Source organism: Microcebus murinus, chromosome 1 (assembly GCF_040939455.1).
Source record: "Microcebus murinus isolate Inina chromosome 1, M.murinus_Inina_mat1.0, whole genome shotgun sequence".
Taxonomy (NCBI): Eukaryota; Metazoa; Chordata; class Mammalia; order Primates; family Cheirogaleidae; genus Microcebus; species Microcebus murinus.
Genome location: NC_134104.1, coordinates 94,909,005 through 94,934,532, shown reverse-complemented (window position 1 = coordinate 94,934,532; position 25,528 = coordinate 94,909,005). Strand labels below are relative to the sequence as shown.

At 33.0% G+C, this 25,528-nt stretch overlaps 1 long non-coding RNA gene across 1 annotated transcript in view; it reads right to left on the bottom strand.

Moving 5' to 3' along the window:
- Nucleotides 1-311: 311 nt before the first annotated feature.
- The window catches only part of LOC105881538 (uncharacterized), a 33,032-nt gene continuing 7,815 nt past the window's right edge, over nucleotides 312-25,528 (bottom strand). Inside the window, exon 3 of the long non-coding RNA XR_012922429.1 lies at nucleotides 312-489. This is a non-coding gene — a long non-coding RNA (uncharacterized LOC105881538). The remainder of the gene's footprint in view (nucleotides 490-25,528) is intronic.

Sequence of the window (25,528 nt, the reverse complement as noted above, 5' to 3'; positions counted from 1 at the left end):
GTCCCAGAAATTTATTGAGGAAAATTATTATAAAAGGTATAGAGAAGAAGCAGTAGGTAGGGAAGGATTTTAGACTCTGATGTAAATATGGCACCTAAGAAAGGAGAGGGGGAAGAAAAAGAAATTGGGTAAGAAAAGACAGACTGTTATGCAATTTTGAGTCTTGGAAAGCCAAAAGGAAGCTCTGGTACAAAGAATGCCCGTTAGTGAGTTCCAAGTTGGGAAGAAATGGCTGGGCCATAGTACCTTTGCTATATTCAGTCATTTTTGGAAATAGCATCACTTCAGCTCTAATGCTGTGAGCAATCCTTAAAGCATTGCAACTGGAGATCACCAGGTAACTTCACACCTTGTGGCAGGTTTCTTCTTGAAGGGATGTCTGCATTGCATTTTTCTTATTGCTGCCACAGTATATGGCTTGTACCAAGTGATCCATTTCTCCATCATGAGGAAAGTACTTCTTCCATGGTTCTCAATGGACTAGCTTCTCTGGAAGAGAAACTTAGAAAAGTTAGTGATACACAAAACAACTTGGTTGCACTCATCTTTTCTTATCTAACACCCTCCATTTTAAATCTCCTTCACTCTCATCTATTCCATTTTAAATCTCCTTCACTCTCATCTATTGTCTCTTCAAGTCTTTGTGATTCAACCTAATTCCTGAGGAATCTGTTACAATCTAAACTTTGAATTCAGATGTGATCCAATGTTTATTTCTGAAGAATCTGAGCACCTTGCATCTATATCCTTCTGAAGCCAGGGTTGCTGCATTTATCCATTCATAGTTACAACTGGAGGGAGAAAACCAAGAGCCTAAGTGAATTACTTGAGCTCCCCACATAATTTCCTTCCTCCAATTGTGTAACAGAAGCTCTATCTCTTCTTTTCAATCAGTTTCAGTGACTTCTGTATTGAAGGGAACCCCTCTATTGATTAGCCTTTGTGCCAGACCTTCCTTTGGAATAGCCAGCACTGTCTTAGTGCTACATCACAATCATAGGCTTCCCTGCCCAATATTCTTTCTTTCCCTCTTTCATAGGTATCAGATCTGCATCATGGTCTCAAAGCTTTCTATTCTACTATGCTCCCTTCCCTCTTTATCTTTCACAGACATCATCCCCAATAAATGTCTGGCACTATTAACTATATCTTGGCATCTATTTTCCAGAGAACATAAACTGAAACAATAAGCACGTGTGGCAAACAGAGTAATTCTGTCTGAAAATTTCAGGGTTCCCATCTGTTGGTATAAAATAAATGTAAACTTTCTAATGTTATTTTTATTATCTTTCTTCACTGCTTTATAGTCAAGTGATTGGCAGTTTAAAAAACTATTAGATCAAAATGTGCCTAATTACTTTTCTTTGGAAGCATCAAAGAAAAAGGTCCTGAATATGTTCTGTCATGATTTGCAATCTCAAGAAGAGCAAATTAAATTAGTTATACAATGCAGCGCAAAGAAAAAGAAGGGGCCTTGGAGCCTGTGATTCCTTAAATATACGGTTTATGTATGTGTATATCTATCTATCTATATGTATGTATATAGAAATATGTGTATGTAGAAAAATACATATCTCTATGTTAATTTCTCTCCTTCCCTCTGATACATAACCTTTCTTCTATTAGTCTATTATCTCTACCTAACCTTTTCTATAATGCTAAAGAATGCTGAAAATTCTTTCATTTCTAAGCATATTTTTATTCATTCAGACTATAGCAATACCTTATAGTCACTTTTATTTCTATCTTAAAAGACAAATCTTGTTCCTGGTTATATAAATATATATTATAGGTTTATTTTTAATGCCTTAGTTTTTTCTTCATTCTTTACAAAAGGGTGCCAATTATATTCTCTGTTATGAGCCTGATATCAAATTTGTTGTTTTCAATTATAGAAAATATCTAATATCTCCAAAGTCATAGCTACCAAATAAGATATTTTCAGAGAACTCTAGTTTCTATTATTGTTCCTTGTCCCTTTCATGCTGCTTCCTTTTTCATAAATAGAATTTTTATTTTTTGGTTTTTAAACTAGCTTTACAAATTTTATGGAAGCAAATGCACTTTTAAATTTATTTATTTTTCTATTTTTTGTAGATAGTATAATATATTGTTTTTTCCCAATTTGCTCTTTAAATTTAACAATCTATCTTAAAGGTTTCTAAAATGAACTCTACATTGTTACAGGAAAAGAACGCTACAAAGAATAGTTCAGATAGTTTTTATTAAAGAAAAATACATGTTCTTATCTAAAATATTTTTATATGAAACGGTGTTCTTGTACTCGTCTGATAACATTTTAATATTATACTTGGGTCCCTCTATGAAGAAATAGCCAAATCAGAGGAAAGAACATACCTATAATAAAAACAAAGGCTAAATGGTAAAATACATCTGAGAAACTTAAATAAATAGAAAGGTATATATTGTTAACGAATTGAAAAACTCAATATAGTAAAGATGCCAATTTCCTCCAAATTGATGCATAAATTTAATGCACTTCCCATCAAAATCCCAGTAAGATATATTGAAGACATAGCCAAGATCACTTTAAAATTTATATGAAAAGTCACAGGCCTTGGAATAGTTAAAAATTTTGAAGAAAAATAAGGTGAAAGGAATTAATCTGATATCAAGGCTTAGTGTATAGGTATAGTAATCAAGATATGTTGGTATTTGCAGAGGAATGGACACATAGATCAATGGAACAGATAGAGTACCACTAAAATAGCTCCACACAAATATGCCCAACTGACTTTTGACGAAGTGCAAAAGAAATTCAGTGCATAAAGGACAGTCCTTTTATCACATAGAACCAGAGCAATCGAACAGGAATAGGAAAAGAATAACCTCAACCTAAACCTCACACTTTATACAAAACGGAACTGCATTACAAAGTTAATGTAAAATGTCAAACAATGAAACTTGAACAAAAACAGAAATGAATTATAATCAAATTATTTCTATAATCCCCTGAAGTAAACAATCCCAATTTGAATTAAAGATCATTGAGAGGATTATAAAATTAATATTTAGTTAAGAAAATTCAAAAGGTATGAAAAGCCATGGTTTAGGTAAGAAAAAATAAAAGTAAAGTAAATATTTTACATGCATTTGTAAAAGAAGTTCAGTGTAATTTAGCAAAGCAAGCATTATCCATTAAGAACACTTGGATATAATTTTATCTTAGTCAATACCAAATTATGTGAAAAATTGCCAAATGCCTAAATATTTAATAAATAAAAGTATTGAATACCATGTTGCACTTGTGTAGGCACAGAGTAATGAGCCCTTTTAAACAAATATCTCTAGTAAAGTTTGGAAATATAGCAATATCTCACTTTTAATTAAGTTTACTTTTATACAATATTGTCCTTTTTATTGATATTCTTTTGCAACACCAATATCAAAGAAATATAAGTGTTTAGCTAAGGGATCTATCTTATTTTATTTACTACCATAGAAATTCATTACTGCTATAAAAGGAAGAGAGGCAACAGTGCAAGTTATACTGAGTTCATTGAAGGATTTATCTAACCATTTGTTGATTGCTATCAACAAGATTATAACACTACAAACCTAGTGCTCATACCTACGCAGCATGACAAGCTTAGAAGAAACTTTTTCTTTTATTAAAAGATGCTCATAAAAATTTTCTGAGTTATTGCCCCTAAGAGACAATATCTAAACATATTTTGGAGTTTTTAAAACCATTACTGTGTATGGGTTTGAGATTTTATTTGTGTATTTATAATTGTTATATATTCTTATTTTTTTTATTTCAGCATATTATGGGGGTACAAATGTTTAGGTTATTTGTGTTGCCTTTCCTCCCCTTCCCCCTGGAGTCAGAGCTTCAAGCATGTCCATCCCCTAGATGGTCTACATCGCACTCATTATGTGTGTATATACTGATCCCCTCCTCCCCCCGCCATCTGCCTGATGCCCGATAAATGTTATTTCTATATGTCTACTTAGGTATTGATTAGTTAATACCAATTTGCTGGTGAGTACCTGGTCGTGCTACATATTTTTCTGTTTCTTGTATATTTTTAAAAATATTTCTTTATAAAACCCAGCTCCCCATAAATCATGAATTAAAATCAGAAAAATGGAAGAGTATGGTCCTCTGAAAATTTGCCCTTTGGGAAAAGCAATGATAAAACTGGCAAAAATTTTCATAATCAACTATTTCAAAACTCTGAAATTAACAAAAAGCTAGCAGCAATCTGGTGAACATTTATTCAAGAATAGGGGCTAAATCTTGTTAATAACAGTGAATTTTGTAGCATTTTATCTTGCCCTATTCTTCTTCTCTGTTTTATAGCCCAATGGTGACCTTGAAAAATAACAGTCCTATATTCCCTATACTGAAGGAAGCAGAACTGAGGAGTTCTTTCAAAGCCTCATTCCCAAAGTTATTTGACTTGTCTGGTGGTTCCTTAAATGACCTGTCTTGAAAGACTTATCTTTATTTGATCTTACTCAAGGTTCACCCAGTGCTATAAACCTCTTCTTAGGAGATTTTGTCAAAAATATTCACTGACAAGTGATTTAACATTATGGCTTCCTGGAACAACAGATAGTAGTGAAAGCAAAGAAAATAATGAATTTGAAAGGCTCATTTCCTGGCATGGGAATGTAGCAGGCCAGGCCACATGCATGCTGATGGCTGTGCATTCATTCAAAAAAGATCTAATGAGGCCCCAAGCTCTCACATCTGGCTGGTGTTGAGGTTCTGCACAAGTAAGAAACGAAGGCTAAGACAGTGTAAACTGAATGGCTAAGAGTTTAAGTCATGTCCTGATACACACAAAGACCCTTTCTATAAAGATTGGGACATTTATTGGTTCCTGATATTTAAGAAAATCTCTGTCTAATCATTAGCTGACTACTGAGTTAGTAGAGCAGAGACTTTAATGGTCACATCTGACAGAAAAATGCAGACTTTTCAGAATTAGTTTGAAAAAGTCACTAAACAAACAAATAACTATAAAAAAGTAGTACCAACAATAAACCTTGGTTTGGGGGTAAAACCTGATTCCCAGAGCAGTCACATTATATTAATTTTATGTTGATTTTTTGAAAAAACATATGAGATATATAAAGATATATATGAGACATATAAAGATAAATATACAGGAGGGTTGGGGTGGGGAGAAGCAACCACTAGAAACTCTTCCTGAGGAAGCTCACACATTAAATTTATTGGGTAAAACTTTAAGTTGGCTTTTTTCATATTATGTAAGAACTAATTCAGAATATCTAAAAGCAGATAAAACCAAAAACAAATTGTGGAATTATAAAGTAAAATAACTAAAATGGGAAATTCACTGAGGGAACACAACAAAACAATGACGAAAAACTCTCATAAATTTGATGAAAAAATTCTCTATATGTTCAATAATCACAATGAACTGCAAGTAGGATAAATTCAAAGGGATCTAAACTTAGATACATTATAATCAAATTATCAGAAGACAAAGAAAAATAGAGAATCTTGAAAACAGCTACAGAAGAATGAGTGATTCCATGCAAAGGATATTCAATAAAATTAAGAGCTAATTACTCTTTAGAAACTGTGAAAACCAGAGAGAGTAGGATGACAAAGAAATGAAAGAACAAATAAAATTTGAACTAAGGAAAAAAATTCTATACCTGGCAAAACTACTCTTCAGAAAATGAAAGAGAAATTAAGACACACCTAGATAAGAATTGAGAAATGATGCTAGCAGACTTTCCCTATAAGAAATACTAAAGAGTTTCCTTCAGGCTAAAATGAAAGGACACTAGACAGTAACTCAAATTCATATAAAGAATTAGCACCTGTGAACCTAACTGTATAGGTAAATATAAAAAAGAGTGTAAACATATTGTCTGTTTGCAACTCCTTCTTTTCCCAATCTGATTTAAAAGGCAACCCCATAGAGCAATGTTTACAAATGTATGTTGGTGGACACCTAATGCATAGTGATATAATTTTTGAAAATAATAGCATAATGGGGGGGGGACTACATAGGAACAAAGATTTTGTATTCAATTGAATGATGAAGTAGATGTATTTTTTTATTTATAGAAAACCCTAAAGAATTTATAAAGGGATTATTACAGCTAATAAATTAGTTCAAAAAGTTTACAGGATATAAGATTGATAAATAGAAACCAATTATATTGCTATACACTAGCAATGAGCAATCCAAAATGAAATTAACAATAGCATCCATTAGTGACAACTTCAAAAGGAATAAAATACTTAAAGTAAATTAACCAAAAGAAGTGTAACATCACTGAACTATAACTATAAAATTATTGAAAAGAAATTTTAAAAGACATAAATACATGCAAATTCATCCCATGCTAATGGATTGACAGACTTACTATGGTTAAAATGGCAAAACTCCTAAAAACTATCTACATATTGAATGTAATCCTTTGTAATAAAAATGGGCAAGCTGATCTTAAAATTCATATGGAAATGGAAGGGACCTAGCATATCTAAGCAATTTTGAGAAGTACTAAAATTTGAGAACTCACACTTATTTCAAAACTGATGACAAAGCCACAACAATCAAAACAAGTATAATACTGATGTAAGGGTATGTTTATGGATCAGTGGAATAGAATATAGAGTCTAGAAATAAACCTAAACATTTATGGCCAATTAATTTTCAACAAGAGTGCCAAGATGATTCAGTTTGGAAAAAGTAATCTTTTCAGCAAGTGGTAATGTGACCACAGGATATTCTCATGCAAAAGAAAGGATTTGAACTGCTACTTCACATCATACACAACATTGCTTCAAAATAGATAAAAGATCTAAATATAAAAACTAGAACTACAAAGATCTTAAAAAAAGATACAGAGGTAAGTCTTTACCTGGGACCAAGCAATTGTTTCTTAGTGGAATAGCCACACACCTTATAGAATTTTAGTCAGTGTAAGTTATAGTGTCTTGCAAAAAAGATAAGCTATAGCCTTATATACAGTATAAGGTTCTAGTATCCAAAATATGTATTCTTAGAGTGTGGTAATGAAAAAGACAATTGGCCTTATTGAAAATGGTCAAAGGGCCTAAATATGTCTCCAAAGAAGACATACAAATGGCCAAGAAACACATAAAAAGATGCTCAACATCATTAATCATTAAAGAAAACACAAATTAACACCACAATGAAATACCATTTCACACAACAAATCTTTAAAAAGAAAATAACAGGCATTATTAAAGCTATGGAGAAATTGGAACCCTCATACAATATAGGTGGGAATATAAAATTTCACAGCTCTTATAAAAAAAGTTTGCCCATTCCTCAGAGTTGAACATGGAATTTTCATATTACCCATCAAATCTAATACTAGGCAGATTCTCAAGATAATTTAAAATGTATGTACAAGAATGTGTTGTACATGCATTATACATAATAACAAAGAGTGGAAATGACCCAAATGTACATTTGAATTAGAGTGGATAAACAAATGTGGCATACCCATGCAATGGAATATTACTGAGTCATAGAAATGAAGGAAGTACTAATACATGTTATAACTTAAATGAATCTTGACAATTTTATGCTGAGGATAAAGAACCAGTAATAAAAGAACATATTATAACGTCCTATTTAAAAGCACCAGACACAAAATAGATTAGTGGTTGCCAAGGGCTTGGGATGAAGAAAAAAAGGGAGTGATTGCTAATGGGTAGACAGTTTCTCTTTGGGGTGATGAAAACATTCCAGAATTAGATAGTAATAATGATTGGATTACCTTGTAAATATACTAAAATCTACTAAATTATATATTTTTAAACAGAGAATTTTATGTTATGTAAATTATATTTATATTTTTTTAAAAAGGAGTAGAACATTTATATTGGAATAGAATTAAGACTTCATCCGGCCCAGTGGTTTCCAAACTGGCTTATTACTGAAATTACATAAAGAGGTTTCTGTATAATGTACATTTTCTAGGCAGCTTTATTTCATAGACCTGAGGTATGACACAAAAATGTTATATTTTAAAAGAAAGCGTGAGCTTATGATTAAGATTTAAATTTGAGAAATTTTGAGATGAAAATAAAGATCAAAGAAGTAGGAACACGCCCAAACTCAAAGAGGTACTAGCAATTGTGAATTGTGCTATGATAAATATTCAAGGGCACATCTCTTTTTGATAAAATAACTTCTTTTCCTTTGGGTGGATACACAGTAGTGGGATTGCTGGGTCAAATGGTAAGTCTACATTTATTTCTTTGAGGAATCTTCATACTTTTTTCTATAGAGGTTATACTAATTTGCAAGTCCCACCAACAGTGTATAAGTGTTTGTGTTTGTTAAAGATGTGGAATCAATTGAAGTGCCCATTAATTCATAAGCGGATTAACAAAATGTGGTATAAACATACCAGAGACTACTGCTCAGCCATAAAAAAAAAAAATGAATAGTGTCCTTCACAGCAACATGGGTGGAAGTGGAGAACATTATCCTAAGTCAAATATCTCAGGAATAGAAAAACAAGCAACACAACACATGTACTCCCTAATAATTGGGAGCTAACCAATGAGCACACATGGGCACAAAGAGAGATGCAAAGGTGATTGGAAATCAAGAAGGGGAGAAGGGGAAGGCGTAAAAACTTACCTATTGGGTACAGGGAATACTATTCAGGTGATGAGAACACCAAAAGCCCCTACTTAAACATTATAAAAGGTATCCATGTAACAAAAATATTTGCACCCCTTAATATTTTGAAATAAAAATAAACCCAAAACCTAGAGAGATAATCAAAAAGGCCAGAAATTATCAGTTTGAAAAGTTTAACACAAATAAATATCTTTGGCAAGACTGATCACTTGTGTTAACCCATGAAGTGTATTATGAATGCACAAATATTCATTTTTTCTGTATTCTTTATATGTGACATATATGTTTCAGATATTTTTACATATGTCAATTATCTCCTACTTTAAAATATCAAGGCACTACTCTGTAAAAAAGATATAATCCCTGTCTATTATGCAGAGAGTACACATTATGAAAAAAACCACATTATGAAAAACTTAAATAGAAAGACTAATGCAGTATCAGTATTTTAAGACAAATAAATATGATGCTGCCATGAAAAAAACGAAAGAAAGAAAAAGGTACTAGCAGTTAGAACCAAAGACCAAGATTTCATTCTTTTTTTTTTTTTTTATCTTTCCATAATTCTGTGTTGCCTCCAGTAGAGGCACCTTCAGCCCAATTAAGTCTATACACATGGTTTTTTTTTTATCTCTTATATTGTATGGTGAATCAGGAAATCTATCTAAGCTGGGTTTCCATGTAATTTACCCTAGACTGGCAACCCTTTCTTTCCCATTCCTACTCTCTTCACTTCAAAATCTCCTCTTATATCTTTTATCTAGGACAAGGGAACAGTAGGGCTTATGTTGTGTATTTGGGAGATAATGCTGAGGAAAAGGAAGCAAAACAAATGAAATCCACAATTCTGTTTCAACACGAAAGAGTTAGGTATGTTATTACTGTTATATCTCTCTGCCTCTTTTGACTTTTGTCTATCTGCTTTTCCACATTTCTCTCTCTCTTTTTCTCCCACTTGAGACCTTGTTCTTTGTTCCTAAGAAGAGGGCTAAGCAAAGCAGAGGTGATTTACATGATTTTACTTTATTCAATATATGTTATTAATGTCTCTGTCAATACTTTGTAATCAAAACAACTATGTGGTTATATGTCTACACAGAAGAAGTAAAGGAGAAACTCTGAGGAAATGATTAATTTGACATTCACTTTTACCTTTCTGATTATAGGATTTTCATCCTATTTGACCTGAAGAATGCTTCCACCAGAGAGTAACCTAGTATTTTTTTTTTTTATGGAATGAATGAAAAAAGTATGCAGTCATGATTTAATTTTGTGCTTAACTTAATTACATGAGTAAATAATTGAAAAGTGCTTAGAACTATATCTGATACACAGTTACTTATAAATGTTAGTGATTATATTATCATTAGTATTCCCAAGGAGTCACAACATAGATTTTTCCTTATAGTGTAATAGAAAAGATACTCCTTCCACCCCGCTTCTTGAGACCATAATGTTTGCTTCTCTGTGGATGAAACTATAAGTGATGTTAGGGCATAGTAAAGGGATTCTGGAATGGAAAAGGAGAGATGAAAGCAGGTGTGTAAGCTGATAGAGACAAGAGCATTCAACAGACAAATCACCTAGGACTCCAGAGTCTCTCCTGCCAGCATACATTTGCATACAACTTCCCTCAGATACCATCTTAGAAGAAAAGCAGGGAAATAGCAAGGCTATTTGAGAGACAAGTGTTTTGGTGGGAAGACTGAAGCTTAAATTAAAGAAATGTTTAAATGAGAAAGGACAGTAAAGGGACTTCCTGCAGTTTTTTCCCTTACTTCTCTGTTGTATTTGTTGTTTTCTTCTGAGTGTTCTTTATCCATTCTTTCTGCAATTGCTTTATTTTGGTACTCATCTTTTCATACTCTCTGTCTGTATAGATAGTCTAACTAAGGGATAGAGTCTATATCACAGTCCTAACAAATCAGTGCTTCTCTTTCCCCAAGTAATAAATATCAGCTGTAAGTATGTGATCTATCTAAGCCAATAAAATATGAGAGTGATATTAATTCAATAATGGGATAATAATATTGTCAAAAGAAAAAAATTGCAATTGCAACTTGATTTGTATTTATTGAATGTTAGTGTTTGGGTTTCATTTCTATATTCCCACCTTTTAATTGCATATGTGTTTTAGCTAGAGCTGTGATCCTGCTTTGTGGACATTAACATTAGCAGATGGCATTCTTCTTATGTAAAATCCAATACCAAATACTTAATAGTTTAACATGACAGTTACTCTTTTTAATTGCCAAAGATAATTTGAAGCAGTACATTTGTACTCAAAATATTTCTTTCACATGGAATTTATATTTCTACTATTTTTTACTAGTTACAAAATAGTTCCTTTATAAACATCATTATTTTAGACATTATAAATTTACAATAGGTGATTCCCAGGCAAGGTCCAATCACTGATGAAGCTGATAATCTCTGGTATTCCCAAGGGTTTCTAATTTCCTTCCGTAATGCTAAGTCAGCCATATTAAGCTATCCTGATACTAAAGCTTTTGTCAATAAGACCCATTTATTTATTTTGAGATGGGTGGGCTGTGGTGTAAAATATTTATGGCTCTTGGAAAAGTTGGTAGAAAAGACTAAGAAAAAATATTTTATTAAGAACAGCAAATAATGACCTTATTTAATTTATAACTGTGTATGTTTGTGAGCTATTTTTTTCCATTATGCCAATTGGTATCAAGCTAAACATATTTAGGAACAAAACTTTAAATCTCTGTATCACAAAACATTAAAGCAAGCATATTAGGTCACATTAATTTCACTAAAAAAGTTTCTCTGGGAAAGAGAGAGCTTTTGTGCTATTAGTAAACTCTTAATTATTTATTTAATCTTTTTCTTTTTTGTGAAATTTTCATTTTTGTGTTGTTTAATATAGAAATATTTGAGATATGAATGGGATACCTAAAACATGACACAAAACAAGCACAAAATAAAATAAAATAGAGATATTTTAATACAGTAATACATGTATATAATTCTCAATTAAACACACACAAATTTATTAGGATGCATATTCAAGTCTTTAATTGATAAGAATATAAAATGTCAAAAATTTTTGGAGACATATATATCAATTGTTCCACCCCATGCTGACTTCGGGTGCATCAATGTCTAAAGCAGCAAGAACAATCAGGTCTCAGTGAAATATGTCTGGGATGAAGATAAATTGAGAAAAACTGCAACAGACATTGTCAGAAAAACAGACATCAGCTTGACATTTTTCTAATATCCTCCTCATCCCCCTCCCTCTGCATGTGCAACTATGTATGTATTTTTCAAAACTTAAATGCCACGTTTTCAACCCTTATTTGAAGAGATAAAGCAGAAGTTATGATTCTAATAAAAATATGATTTCAGAGCCAGTGCTTTTAGTAACTACTCCAATTTTGCTTCTTTTCTAACATTTATAACTTGTGTTTTATACTCCCATCACAATTCTTTATTGAAATGTCAAGAACCATGTTAAATAACATAGAGTCAGTGGCATTATACTGTTCTTTTTTTTTATTGTGAATGTGTCTAGTGTTTCCTTATTGAGCATGATGGTGACTGCTAATTTGAATTAATGCATAGCTATAAACATAGATATATTCACAGTAACAAACCTATTGCCTATTTTCTTAGACACTTAGAAACTATTTCCAAAAATCACATTTATATTTATCTATTGCCTCATCTTTTATTATATAGATAATAAACTTGCTTCCCATGAATCTATATAATTTATTAATTTGTTAAATATGCTATGAAGCTATATTTACATTCTCAGTGGAAAACTTACATGATCATGGAATATTATTATTCTTAATATACAGGTAGATCAAATTTAGTAATACTTTAGTTTTGATCACCAGTCATATGTGAGTTTGTGTGTTTATTCTATATCCACCATCTTTTTGTTTTGCTATCTTGTTTATCTTCTTTCCTTACTATAATAGAACATTTTAAATTGCATACATATTTTTTGTTCTTTAAAATAAGTTTTGCAAGGCATATTTAAGTAGAGTAAAATTTTTGATAATATGCTTGTTTTATTCAGAGGTTACTGGGTTCTTCAGGTTTCTTAAACCTTCCAGAGTTAATTCTGAAAGTTCACATTTTCTTAGGAAACTAGTATTTCAACTAAATACAGAAATGTATATACAATTGTATGAGATCATATCAATTTGAGTTCTTTATTTCCCTTTTGTGGTTTTCAACTTTAAGACTTCAAGAATTTCATTGATACATAATTAATATATTATATAATTCTCTCATATAGAGTGAACAATTCAATGTTTTTAGTATATTCTCCGAATTATGCAACTGCCACTAAAATCTAATTATGGAACATTTTCATCATACCACAAGAAAACTCAGTACAAATTACCAATCCATCTCCATTTCTTTCCCTACCCCCAGGCTTAGTAAACTACTATTTACTTTTTACTTCTATAGATTTACTCATTTGGGATACCTCATCTACAGGGAACTATGTCATTTATGACATTTTGTGATTGGGTTTTTACATTTAGTGTAATGTTTTCAAGATTTATCCTTGTAGCATGCATTAATTCTTCATTTCTTTTTATGGCTGAATGATATTCTATTGTATTGATATAACAAATTTTGTTTATCCATTCATTTTTCTGTTGTTTCTGCTTTTTAGTTATTAATAATGCTGCTGCTATCAATATTCACTTACAACTTTTGTGTAAATGTACGTTTTTATTTCTCTTGTGTATATACCTTGAAATAGAATTATTGGGTCAAATGTACATTTTTATAAGATCATAATAATAATATTATTTGATAAATACAGTAGAAATATATCTCATGGTATACTTATTCCAGTTATGCTATGATAAATTGATGAATTGCCTTCTGTTTTTTCTGATTATTTTAGAAAGTGGTACATTTATTTTAACATATTTTTCAAAAGAGAATTTCCTATGTTTCTTTATTCTTTCTTCTTTTACATTTTTTGAAAATAAGTAAATTCCTTCTGTCTTTCATGGACTATGCTGAAATTTAAAGAATAAATTAATGTTAATGTATATTTAAAGGATACATTTACAATTTTACCTGTTAGTAAAAGACTCACATGGATTTATCATAGAAAAATAAGCTATTTATTTTGTTGTTGTTTCAAAGAAATGCCACATAAGATGTGAATTGGAGTCATTCATGGAATTAAAAGTTGAATCATGGGGAATTGCTAAGAATTCCATGTAAAAAATATGTAGTATATGCAGTAGATATTATTTCTGAAATTTAACAGATCAAAACCAAAACAAATTATTTGTACCTCTCCCCACTATGTGTTTCTTCAACTTTTTAGCAGTCTCATTAAAAGCCATGAACATACTTACAATTGTATAAGACAGAACATAAGAATCATCTTGATTCTTTTCTTACCTATAGGGCCCTGTCCTGCATGGTCTAGATTTTGCTCAGTACTCTGGGATCACCTCATTTTACTTCCCATCCACCAGCTGTCTTTGATCAATCCATACTGGTGTCTCAAATCCTAGAGTACTATTCCATTCCTATTGGCTCGAATGCTTTATTGGCCACTTACTGTTCTCTAAGAATTAGATAAATTCCCTCTTTGATCACTAGTATTTCTAGGATAATTGCATTCATTTTAACAAACATGTTTATTTCTTTCAGAATACTCCTCACCCCCAGACATTGCTTAATTATTTTGTCTCTCTCTTACACTAGGATGTGAGGTTAAATAAGGAGCACGATGATGTCTATCTCATTCACTTTACAGAATACAAAATATCAGCAATTACAGCACAAGTATTCATGGATTGAAAGCATAAAATAAAAGGTCAAGAAAATGAGAATTAATTTCCTGAGAATTAATGGGAAGATAAATAATAAAAATAAGCAAACAAATAGCAAAACTATCACCTGAGACTCAAAATAAATAACAAGCTGGGCCAGCCCTACAGAGCTGTTCACTAAGTACCTGTTCACTCTCCCCCAGATCTAGGGAGAACCCACTGGGACTGTGTGCAGTCTGTAAGCAGGCAGTATAAAAGACTTTGCTTCCCAGAATAGTTTAGGTCACCCAGTCGATCAAAATGCTGGGGCTGGATCTCCTCCCCTGGTCAGTGGCCAACAGTCAGGGCCGGTGGTTAAGGAACAAATTTCCTCCACAAGCGACCACAATAGGCTCCACAAGTAACCCCTCCCATCAGGGGTACCTTCCAAGTGTGGTGGAAGCGCTCCCCCGAGTGGTTGATCAAGAAACTACAAAAGAGAGGATCCCTGGGCAGCATAGGAAATAACAAAAGCTGAACCAGATGGGGAAGGCTCAGCGAAAGAATTCAGGAACCTCAAAATATCAAACCAAAAACACTATCCCTAAGAGATACACCAGCTCTCCAGAAATCGAAAATGAACAAACTCAAAACACTAAAATGACAGAAGAAGAATTCCAAAATTGGATTGTAAGAAAGCTCAATGATATGCAAGAAAAAATGGATAACCAACACAAATAAACTACAAAGAAAATTCAGGACATGGAACAAAAATTCACTAAGGAAATTGAGATCTTGAAGAAAAATCAATCTGATCACCTAGAAATGAAGAAACTATTCAAGGAAATACAAAACACAGTGGAACACTCAGTGCAAGACTCAAAAATAGGGTGGACCAAAGAGAAGAAAAGAATCTCAGAGATTGAAGACAACATCTTCAAATCAAACAAGTTAATCACAGAGTTAGAGCAGAAAAATAAGAGATATGAGCAAAGCTTACAAGAATTGTGGGATTATATGAAGAAAAATAACCTGCAGCTTCACTGGATTCCAGAGAAGGAGGAAGAAAAATCCCAAGGGTTGTACAAGCTATTTGAAGAAATAATTGAGAAAAATTTCCCAGGTCTAACCAGTAACTTAGAATTAGAAATATAAGTGGCCAAAAGACTCCTGGGAGATACAATGCAATGGGAAAACACCATGACACGAAGTCTTTGGACTGACCAAAATATCAACAAAAGAGACCCTCCTATAAGCTTTAAGGCAAAAGAAGCAAATTAGATACAAAGGAAAACCTATCAGGATAACGCCAGATTTCTCAACTGAAACAGTACAAGCAAGGAGAAACAGGGGCCCTATTCTCACTCTTTTGAAACAAAATAATGCCCCAAATCTTGTGTCCTGCAGCACTAAGCTTTATATATGAAGGAGAAATTAAGACATTCTCAGATAAGCAAACTCTCAGGGAATTCACCAAGACAAGACCAGCCCTCCAAGAAGTACTCAAAACAGTGTTACACACAGAACAGCATAAGAAATACTCACAAACATAAAAACAACCAAAACCTAAAGATTAAAGGCCAGATATTAAAATGGCTCAAGAGAAAAATCAAAGCAACAACATCCAACCCAACAGAATGAACAGTAAACTGCATCGCCTATCAGTTCTCTCAATAAATGTGAATGGTTTAAACTCTCCACTCAAGAGAAATAGGTTGGCTTAAGGGATAAGAAAATGCAAGCCAAGTATATGCTGTCTTCAGGAAACACATCTAACCTGCAAGGATGCATATAGACTAAAAGTAAAGGGGTGAAGATCAGTATTTCAAGCAAGCAGAAGCCAAAAGAAGGCTGGCGTAGCAGTTCTAATGTCAGATGATTTAGTTTTTAAACCAACAAAAGCAGTGAAAGACAAAGATGGTCATTATATAATGGTGAAGGGCACAGTTCAACAAGAAGAGATAACAATTTTAAATATATATGCACTCAACTTAGGTGCACCCAGATTCATAAAGCAAACTTTACTGGATCTAAGCAAATTGATTAATAGCAACTCCATAATTACCAGAAATTTCAACACCCCACTGACTGCACAGGACAGATCCTCCAAACAGAAAATTAATAAAGAAATAATGGACTTAAATGAAACTCTAGAAGAATTGGATCTGACTGACATTTACAGGACATTCTACCCAAAATCCACTGAATATATGTTCTTCTCATCAGCTCACGGGACATTCTCTAAGATCAGCCATATCTTAGGGCACAAAGTAAGCCTCAAGAAATTTAAAAAAATAGAAGCCATACTATGCATCTTCTCAGATCATAGTGGAATAAAAGTAGAAATCAACCCTAACAGAAAACAGAAACTCATATTTCTACACAAAATGTGGAAATTAAACAACCTTCTATTAAATGATTGCTTCACAAATGAAGAAATAAAGATGGAAATAAAAAAAATTCTTTGAACAAAATGACAATGGAGAAACAAGTTATCAAATCCTCTGGGGCACAGCTAAAGCAGTACTGAGAGGAAAGTTTATTTCCATAAATGCCTATAACCAAAAGCCAAAAAGATCACAAATAGGCAATTTAATGAAGCAACTTAAACAGCTGGAAAAAGAAGAACAGACCAAGCCCAAACCCAGCAAAAGAAGTGAAATTAACAAGATCAAATCAGAACTAAATGAAATTGACAACAGGAAAGCTGAACAGAAGATTAATAAAACAAAAAGTTGGTTCTTCGAAAAAATAAACAAACTTGACACACCTTTGGCTAGGCTAATGAAAAGCAGAAAAGAGAAGTCTCCAAAAGCTCCATCAGGAACAAAAAAGGAGATATCACAACTGATCCCAAGGAGATACAAGATATAATTTATGAATACTACAAAAACCTTTATGCACACAAACTGGAAGATGTAGAAGAAATGGACAAATTTCTAGAAACACATAGCCTCCCTAGGCTCAACCAGGAAGAAATAGAATTCCTGAACAGACCAATATCAAGAGCCAAAATAGAAACAGCAATTAAAAATCTTCCTAAAAACAAAAGTCCCAGCCCAGATGATTTCACACCTGAATTTTACCACACTTACAAAGAAGAACTGGTGCCTGTCTTGCAGAAATTATTCCACAACATCGAGAAGAATGGAAACCTCCCCGAAACCTTTTATGAAGTGAACATTACTCTGATATGAAAATAGGAAAGGATGCAACAAAAAAAAGAAAACTACTAACCAATATCACTTATGAATATAGATGCAAAAATTTTCAACAAAATCCTAGCTAACCGAATCCGGATGCTTATCAAAAAAATAATCCATCATGGCCAAGTGGGCTTCATCCCAGGGATGATTCAACATACGTAAATCTATAAATGTAATTAACCACATAAACAGAAGCAAAAAAAAAAAAAAAAAACCACATGATTCTTTCAATAGATGCAGAAAAAGCTTTTGACAAAATTCAACACCCTTTCATGATAACAACACTTAATAAAATAGGCATAGAAGGGACATACCTAAAAATTATACAAGCCATATATGACAGACTCATAGCCAACATCATACTGAATGGGGAAAAATTGAAAGCATTCCTACTTAGAACTGGAACCAGACAAAGTTGCCCACTATCTCCACTTCTATTCAACATAGTGCTAGAAGTCCTGGCTATACCAATCAGACAGGAAAGTAGAATTAAAGGCATCCAAATAAGGGCAGAAGAGATCAAACTTTCACTGTTTGCTGATGATATGATATCATATTTAGAAAGACCCAAGGATTCAACCAAGACACTCCTGGAATTCGTAAATGAATTTAGTGAAGTCTCAGTATACAAACTCAATACACAGAAATCAGAGGCATTCATATACACCAACAACAATCAAATTAAAAACCAAATCAAAAACTCAACACCCTTCACAGTAGCAACAAAGAAAATAAAGTACCTAGGAATATATTTAACCAAGGAGGTAAAAGACCTCCTACAGGGAGAACTATGAAACACTGAGGAAGGAAATAGCAGAGGATGTAAACAAATGGAAATCCATACCATGGCCATGGGTCAGCAGATTCAACATCATTAAAATGTCTATACTACCCAAACTGATCTACAGATTCAATGCAATACCAATAAAATCCCATCAGCATTCTTCACAGATATGGAAAAAATAATTTTATTCTTCATTTGGAACCAGAGAAGACCCCGAATATCAAGAGCAATTGTAGGCAATAAAAACAAAATGAGAGGTATTAATATGCCAGATATCAAACTATACTACAAAGCTGTAGTAATTAATTCAATCTGGTATTGGCACAAAAATAGGAATATTGATCAGTGGAACAGATCTGAGAACCCTGATATAAAACCATCCTCATATAGCCATCTAATCTTTGACAAAGCAGACAAAAACATATACTGGGGAAAAGAATCCCTTTTCAATAAAAGGTGCTGGGAAAACTGGATAGCCACTTGTGGAAGGCTAAAGCAGGACCCACACCTTTCACCTCTCACAAAAATCAACTCATGCTGGATAACAGACTTAAACCTAAGGTATGAAACTATTAGAATTCTAGAGGAAAATGTTGGAAACACTCTCCCAGACATCGGCCTAGGTAAAGAATTTATGAAGAAGACTCCAAAGACAATCATAGCAGCAACAGAAATAAATCAATGGGTCCTGATCAAATTAAAAAGCTTCTGCACAGCCAAAGAAATAGTCATGAAAGTGAACAGACAACCTACAGAATGGGAAAAAATTTTCGCATCCTACACATCTGATAAGGGACTAATAACTAGAATCTACGTAGAACTCACGAAAATCAGCAAGAAAAAAATCAAACCACCCTATCAAAAAGTGAGCAAAGACATGAACAGAAACTTTTCTAAAGAAGTCAGAATAATGGTTAACAAACATGAAAAAATACTCAACATCCCTAATCATCAGGGAAATGCAAATCAAAACTACAATGAGATATCACTTATTTCCTGTAAAAATGGCCTTTATCAAAACGTCCCAAAACAATAGATGTTAGCATGGATTGGGAGAGATAGGAACACTCCTACACTGCTGGTGGGACTGAAAAGTAGTTCAACCTCTATGGAAAACAATATGGAGATATCTTAAAGCAATACAAGTGGATCTACCATTTGATCCAGCAATCCCACTACTGGGCATCTACCCAAAAGAACAAATGACACTCTACAAAAAAGACACCTGCACTCGAATGTTTACAGCAGCACACTTCATAATTGCAAAGCTGTGGAAACAACCGTCAATTCATGAGTGGATTAACAAAATGTGGTATATCTATACCATAGAGTACTATTCAGCTCTAAGAAGCAATGGTGATATAGCATATGTTGTATTTTCCTGGATAGAGCTAGAACCTATACTACTTACTAAGTGAAGTATCCCAAGAATGAAAAAACAAGCATCACATATACTCACAGCAAACTGGTATTAATTGAGCAGTACCTAAGTGGACACATAGGAACTACAGTAATAGCGTATTGGGCAGGTCTGGGGGGGGGCGGGTATATACATACATAATGAGTGAGATGTACACTGTCTGGGGGATGGTCATGCTTGAAACTCAGACTTGTGGGGGGAAGGGGGCAAGGGCATTAGTTGAAACCTTAAAATCTGTACCCCCATAATATGCCAAAATAAAAAAAAAAATAAGCTGAAATAAAAAAAATTAAAAAAAATAAAATGTGCAATTTGCCAAGAAAATCATTTCTAGGGATTTATGAAGTTTAACAAATTCTTTAAAAGTTAATATTCAATGTAAGTTAGGGCTGCAAAAATTTGTCTTTCTAGATAGTGATTGTGAAGGATGTATAAGTTTTACCCCCAAAATAATCAAACACCCACACAGTAAAGAGAATAGTTAATGATGACAATATAAGACTATGCATTTATTCTAAATATGCTGACATTGCTCAAAATATTTCTGGACCTTCTTTTTTGGGATTGTTCTCAGAGGTGCATTCTATTGAACATTCTCTGTTATGGAAAACCTTTATCATTTGAAGGTGGATTCAATTTTTGGAAAGTATACAACTAATTTAAGTTTGCTGAATAAGGTAGTGATTAAATTGGAAGATACTGTTTAAATCAAAGAAAAACAGTGTAACTAAAGTAATAAGACTAAACTTCATGTCTAGCTCATAAAATTCACCTTGAGCTAAATTGCAAGAAAGAAATTTGATAGATTTTCAGAAAATAGTAATAATACTGGAATAACTTTACTATCTTATCAATGTGATTTATATAGAAGGTATTATTCTTTGGATTTAAAAGTTATGGTGGGTTTGTCTAAAATTCAACCCCTCTTTAATAGCCATATTCTATTGCTATTTTGCACTTTCCTTTTACTTCATTTTAGACTTTCAAGCTTGTTATTTGTATGCATCAATATACTTTGAATGTATTTATTGCATTTATCAATATATTATGAGTGCATTTAGTGGATTAATGCATATGTTTTGACTCCATGAAGAGAAAAAAACTGAAAATTGTTGAAAGAGGCTTTTATGGCAATTGTACATATATGACAAATGCAACCTAGTGAGTTAAGTACTATTTCATTTTTCCTTAACATTTTTAATTTATAAATACATAATAAAGTAAAAATAAAAAATAAACATTTATTATAAAAATCTTTAATTCAGTTACTTATTATATTAAAATTATCTATTTAATTCCTCAAATGCTAAAATGACCTAACATTTTTTTCTTTTTCATTATTTCTTTTTTTCCATAGTGGTTTCTTCTTTTAACTAAATGGCTTTAATGAGATATAATTTTCACACCAAAAACTATACATATTTAATGTATACAATTTAATTGATGTGGACATATTCATATAAGCATGAAACTATCACTACAATCAAGGTTATAACATATTCATCACCTCCAAAAATGTCCTTGTGTTCCCTTTTATTGGTGGTAAGAACACTTAACATGTATGCAATGTATTCACTTATAGGATTTTTAAGTATATGAAATCACATTGTTCACTGTAAGCACTGTGCTATAGAGCAGATCTCTAGAACTAATTCATCTTGCATAACTATAACTTAAAATATTTTAACAACTTTCCATATCTCTCTCCCACTGGCCACTGATAACCACTGTTCTATTCTCTGGTTCTATAAGTTTGATTATTTCATGTACTTCGTATAAGTGGAATCATGGAAATATGTCCTTCTATGACTGGCTTATTTCACTTAGCATGCTGTCCTCCAGGTTCATCCATGTTGTCATAAATGGCAGGATCTCCTCTTTTTTAAAAGGCTGGATTATTTTCCATTATATGTATATACCACATTTTCTTTATCCATTAATTTCTTCCTAATCGACATTTGCACTATTTTCAGAACTTGGTTATTGTAAGTAGTGCTAGAATGAATGTGGAAGAACAGACCTCTCTTCTAGATCATAATTTTAATTTTTTGAGTATATACCCAAACTGAAATTGCTATATCATACAGTAGGTCCATTTTTAAGTTTTTGAGGAAATTCCATACAGTTTTCCACAGTGGCTTCATGAATTTACAGTCCCATCAACAGTGTAGAAAGATTCTAATTTCTCCACATCCTCCTAACACTTATCTTTTTAGTTTTTTTATTTTTTTTAATAGTAACCATCCTATCTGGTATGAATCAATACCTTTGTGATTTTGATTTGCATTTCTCTGAATGATTAGTGATATCAAACATCTTCATATACCTGTTTTCATATACCTGGTGGTCTTGGTATGTCTTTCTTGGAGAAATGTCTGTTCAAGTCCTTTGAAATTTTTTAATTGGATTATTTGTTTTGTTTTGTTTTGTTTTGCTATTGAGTTATTGGGCTTCCTTATATATTTAGCGTATTAGCTCTTATCAGATATATGATTTACAAATATTTTCTCAGATTCTATAGGTTGTCTTTTCTTTCTATTGATTGTTTCCTTTGATGTGCAGAAACATTTTAGTGTGATGTACTCTCATTTGTCTAGTTTTGCTTTTGTTGCTTTCATTTCTATATCTTCTCAAATTGCCTGGGTTTAAGCTCGCTGATTCTTTCTTCTCCTTGATCAATTTTGTTGTTGAGATCATCTATTGCATGTTTGTTTTCTCCTTCTATTTTTCAGCTTCAGGATTTCTTGTTTATTATTATTATTATTGCACTATTTTTGTTAAGTTTCTGTGACAAATTCTAAATTGTTTCTCTGTGTTTCCTTGAAGTTTGTTGAGCTTGCTTAGAAGAGTTTTTTTGCATTCTTTTTCTGAAAAATCACACATATCTGTGTCTCTAAAGTTAGTCACTGTTGTCTTATTTAGTCTGTTTGGCAAGATCATATTGCCCTGACAGTTATTGATGCTTGTGAACACATATCAATATCTGGTCATTAAGGAATTAGAAATTTATTCAAGTCTTTGAAGTCTGGCTTTGTTTGTACCTGCCCTTCTTCAGAGGGCCTTCCAGAAATTCAAAGCAGTGACTATTGAGTTCCATAAGCCTGTGATCACTGTGGCTGTTTCGGCACTGGAGGGGACTCTGAGTCCAGGTTTGCTGTGAGTTTCACACAGGCTTCAAGTTCCCAGACTGGAAGCTCCAAGGATGTATCAAAGCTATATGATAAAGCTGATCAGGGACCCAAGCACAGTGTAGTATTTTTATGTGGTGGGCCTGGTAATGGGTTGTAAATTAAATTCCATAGCTTGCTTCCCTCTCCTTCCTACAACTGAATAGTATCTCTCTTCACACTGAGCTGCCTGGGGTTAGAGGAAGGGAGTTGTGGACAATCTCATAGCTATAAAGCCCATGGCCACTAATACCAGTACAACATGGGGCTGCGCACAAGGCCCATGGTCATTAAAGCCCATGTTTTCTACAACATGCCTACTATTGAGGGTTTTTGGGCCCAAAACCACTATAGTCAGCTGGAAGTCTTGTAGACCAGAACACAAGTTCATCCCACTCAGGCAGCAGGTTCCTATTGGGTGCCTGGATGGCTCTAGAAGCTCTATCACATGGGCATCAGCCTGGAATCAGGGGATGTGGTGTTCTCCCCAATGCTGGGTTTTATTACTGTGGGTCTAGTACTGGGATTCAAGGTAAATCTCATGCTCATTTCCCTCTCCTTTCTGCAAGCAGACAGTATCTCTGAACTTGTTGCCCTGCCGGAGCTTGTGGAAGCCATGATACAGGCAATCTTGTGGTCACCTAAGCTCACACTGTTCTGGGTCACACCTGAAGCCCACAGCCTTTGAGAACAGTGCTGCATTCAGACACACACAAAGCCCACAGATACTATGGTCTGCCTGCTGCTGAAGTTTATTGAATGTCCAAGGCTACTTTAGTCAGCCATCAGTGACATGCACTGGATCTAAGTCCATTCTGCTGGGGTGTCAGATCTTCATCTGGTGCTGGGGCAGATCTAGAGACTCTGTGCATGGACGCTGACCTGGAATCAAAGGCTATGGGGTTCTACCCACTTACGAATTTTACATCGGTGGGACTGGTGCTGGGTTCCAAAGCAAAAGTCCCATGCATACCCCTTTTTCTGTCTCCCAAGAGGATGGTGTCTTTGTGCTGCACTGTCGGGCATTGGGGAAGAATAGGATAGGCAAAGTGAGACTGTTCTTCTTGACTTATTCAAAGTATCTTTTTCTTATTATTAATCTAAAATCAGGTACTGTAATCTCTTACCTAGTTTTCTTAGCTCTTGCAAAGGTATTTTCTTGTGTGGACAGCTGTTTAAATTGATGTTTCTATAGGGGGACAATCACAGGATAATCATCTTTTGCCATCTTTCTCCATCCTTATTCCTAGGTATTATTTTCTGTCCACAATGGAATGAAAATAAATATAAATAATAGAAGGAAAACTAGAACATTAACAATGCATGTGGAATGTAAATAATATAATCTTGGACTATTAAATCAAAGGAGAAATAAAGAAATAAAAAAATACTGCAAGAAAAACAAAAATGAAAATACTACATACTAAAACTTATGTGGTGTAGCAAAAGCTGCACTTAAAGGGAAGTTTATAGTGATGAATGCCTACCTTCAAAAGAAGAAAAATCTCAAATAAATAGTCTAACTTTATATCTTAAGAAATTAGGAAAAAAACAAACTGAACCCAGTTAGCAGAAGGAAGAAAATAACAAAGATTTTAGAAGAAATAAAGAAAACACAGAATAGAAAAACAATGGAAAACAATCAATGAAATTAAAAGGGTTTTTTTTGAAAAAATAAACAAAATTGCCAGAACCTTAGCTATACTTACTAAAAATAACATAGAAAGAGGGCTCAAATAAATAAAATTAGAAATGAAATAGGAGACATAACAATTGATACCACAGAAATAAAAAAGATCAGACGATACTACTGTGAACAATTACAGACCATAAAATTGGATAACCTAGAAGAAATGAATAAATGAAAAATGACTAGAAACATAAAACCTACCAAGCCTGGATCATGAAGAAGTGAAAAACTTGAACAGACAAATAATGAATATAGAGATGTGTTATTTGGGTTGTCTTATAATACCTACTTATTCTCCAATTTTTAAGAGAGACATGCTGTTGAGAATGGCCAACAAATACAGAAGATAGTTTGATAAAATGGTGCATACAATTTAATAAAATGTCATAAAAATAAGTTGAAATCCAGTTGCTCTATTTTAAATGCTATTCATCTTTTCAGTTGTGATAATAGCTATTTTTTTTAATGTTAAGTACATTCCAGACCCTGTAATAAATACTTCACATGCATTATGAACTATTATCTTCACTCAGCTATATTAGCTAGTTGCTAATGTTTTCACATTTATAGATAAAGAAATTTATTTTCTCAGAGAATTAATGAATTTACAAAGGTCACACAAAGAGCAAATGCTGAGGTGGCCATTACAATAAATTTTTCCTCTTTAATCTCTTGTTATCACAAATCATAAAATAATACATCTCTTAATGTATCTGGTATATTCCTACCATGATAAACATTGTATAGATGGAAAAGTTGGAATATTAAATAGAGTGATTATACAAATCTGTTAAAGAAAGGAGGGGTAAACTAATGGAAAAATTATTTGAAAATTTCTTTTCAAAAAC